Here is a 2,906-nt window from a genome sequence, read left to right as displayed (position 1 = left end):
CGGCCTCCGCCTGAAACATTAAAAAGCCAATGCCGGGCAGTTTCAGTCACCATCAGGAGCTGGAGCACAGGGCAACCCCGTGCAGGGAACCCAGCTCGCAGGCTGCCAGGTCTCCAGGAAGCGCCGCTGTGTGGTTCCCCAGGGACCAGGCTGTGTCTGCGCTGCCAGGGCAGCGTTTGGGCAGTGACCAGCCTTTCAGGTGCTCTCCTCATCCCTTCGACCCTCTGTGTCTCTCATGGGAAGAGGAGCAACGTGGGACACATTCACAGGGCAGGAGTTGATGCTGATGGGGAGCAGACAGCCAAGGCCTTGGGTACCACTATTGGTGCTGCTGTGTTGGGTGGAGAGTGAACTGCACCTTCTGGAGACCAGGGCTTAAACACTGCAGTGATTTTTACCAGGGATTAACAAGAAACCCTGGCAAACCAAAGAACAGCCAATAAACCATCTTGGTGTGCTCCGTTTTGCATCCAGCGGGGCTCTGTTCTTCGCCATCTCGGTGACCCGGCTGTGGGGCCTCGGCCAGGGCCGGGGTTTGACGCTTGCTGTTAAATTGAACTGAGAGTTATGTGCGTGCCAGGAAAATCAGAAGTCGTCGGTAAAGGCAGGCAATTTATCTTTTGCATTCCTAGCAGAGAGGAATTGTTTTGTAAACATAAATCCATACTGCAAGGTCCATTTAGCTGGCGTTGACTCAGTCTGACTAATTACAGAGCTGTCTGCTCAGATTAACACCCCGTCCCCCTTGCTCGGCTCTCTGCGTGCATCTCGGGGATGTTTTTTGCCTTTTAGCCCATCAGCTGAAATCAAGCTGCTGTTCCTGCTGCCACCTCTGCTGCCTCCCATTGCCCCGCTGCCTCGGCGTGCGGGTTTTTAGGACGAGCCGTGTCAGACGTGTCACTCGATCGGATCCGAGCGCCACCGACGCGGGGCAGGATGGCAGAAGAAAGGGCGAACCCTTCAAGCACCAGCCTGCAATGCCTCTGTAGAAATTCCCTCTCCTTCTCAAGGGCTGCCGAGCGAATGAGGAGCAGTGCTGGCGCAGTTCTCTCTTTACATTTGGTTTTCATGATGCTCAGATGTCTAAAAAATGTTGTTGGGTTTTTCCTCCGTGGCTGCATCACGAGGGAGGTGGTTACCAGAGACACGGGGCGTTCTGATGGGTACCCTCCTGCTCCCCCTGTCTCTCCCTTTCCTTTCCCAGCCTTTCAAGGGCTTTAGCAGAAATCAAGCCGTGCAGATTCCCCATCCATCCTTATTTAAGGAGGCAGAGCTCTGGGCACTCCTCAGCTGACGTTGCCTGGCAGGGGCTGTTTGCCTCTCTGAGCTTGCAGCTCTTTGTGTCTCTCCCTCTCTTGCTCTTTCTCCTTCCCCCTCCTCCTTTTCTTTCCCTGGAAATTGAAGCTCCCAGGATGGACGTGGCAATGGCAGAAATAAAACCTGCATGGTCAGAAGCCTGGAGAGGACACACAAGCGTTGTATCTCCATCCGTTATGGCTGGGAGACCGAACCTCTTCTGAGCAGAGACTCGCTTTTTGTGTATTGACATTTTCTTGGTTGAAACGTGGATGAAGAGCTCCTGGAAAAGCCAAAGACCAAAGCCCAGACTTGGATCTGCACCGCTCAGTCCTGCTCAGCGCACTCTTGTGCCTCTTGATGTCGCACTTTGGGCTCTGTCCTCATAACCCAAACGGGACAGATCAGTGCCTGCCGACTCTGCCGTGTCCTGACAGTTATTTATTGATTTCCTGGGTCATCAGCAGCTTCATTTCTCCTGGGTGGATTTAGCCTGGTCTTATCTCCGTGCCCTCCCTGTCTTGGGAAGGCTGGGTTGGCGTAGGGGTCTGATGTGTTGGTAAAGCCCAGCGAATGGGCAGTGCTGTCCAAGTGGTGCTCTCATAAATATCTGTGAGATTTCTGTGTAGAGAGTTGCCACTTGAAACCCTGTGCTCCTGAGCGTGGTACCCTGTGCTCTTGCTGCCTCCAGCCAAGTACAAACTGGGCTGCCCAGGTCTCTTTGCTGGTTGTTTTTGGGCTGCCCAGGTCTCTTTGCTGGGGGTTTTTGGGCTGCCCAGGTCTCTTTGCTGGGGGTTTTTTAGGCTGCCCAGGTCTCTTTGCTGGTTGTTTTTAGGCTGCCCAGGTCTCTTTGCTGGGGTTTTTTAGGCTGCCCAGGTCTCTTTGCTGGTTGTTTTTGGGCTTCCCCGACCTCTTTGCTGGGGGTTTGGGGGCCAGGGCCGGTCGCTGTGCAAGGTGAGAAGCCGCTTGTTGACCAAAGAGCCCTTTCTTCCAGCTCACCACTTTATATTTAGATGCCTCCAGAAACACGAGAGGAAATGCAGTAACAGCTTGATCTGTCATGTTGTTTTTGCTCCCCCGAGCTCTTTGCTGGGGGTTTTTGGGCTGCCCAGGTCTCTTTGCTGGGGGTTTTTAGGCTGCCCAGGTCTCTTTGCTGGTTGTTTTTGGGCTTCCCCGACCTCTTTGCTGGGGGTTTGGGGGCCAGGGCCGGTCGCTGTGCAAGGTGAGAAGCCGCTTGTTGACCAAAGAGCCCTTTCTTCCAGCTCACCACTTTATATTTAGATGCCTCCAGAAACACGAGAGGAAATGCAGTAACAGCTTGATCTGTCATTTACCACTGATTGTGACTCATCTGAAATCCCTATTTTAGTCCCTTTTTTGTTCCTGCAGCCACTTTAGTCCGGTCCAAATGGCTCAGCTCCCAGCCGCCGGTGTTACAACCATTAGCCATGGTGAGGGGTAGGAGAAGGAAAAACAAATTAAAGATCTGCCCAGGAGCCGCAAAATCAAACGTTCGCGGAGTTTTGTCAGTTGTTGCAAACCCTTATTGATGTGGTTTGTACTCTGAATCTGTCGGTCCCTTCTGCCGCAGTGCCACATGGCAGACACTC

The 2,906-nt window shown here is 53.4% G+C and overlaps 1 protein-coding gene across 1 annotated transcript in view; it reads left to right on the top strand.

Moving 5' to 3' along the window:
* Nucleotides 1-2,906, top strand: part of LOC104543127 (regulatory-associated protein of mTOR) — a gene marked incomplete at both ends in the record, with an annotated part of 34,066 nt that overhangs the window by 15,401 nt on the left and 15,759 nt on the right. The window lies entirely within an intron of this gene.

This window comes from Mesitornis unicolor, unplaced genomic scaffold (genome assembly GCF_000695765.1).
Source record: "Mesitornis unicolor isolate BGI_N332 unplaced genomic scaffold, ASM69576v1 scaffold1357, whole genome shotgun sequence".
NCBI lineage: Eukaryota > Metazoa > Chordata > Aves > Mesitornithiformes > Mesitornithidae > Mesitornis > Mesitornis unicolor.
Note: the sequence above shows the minus strand (reverse complement) of the source record. Positions and strands in the feature narration are given on the sequence as shown.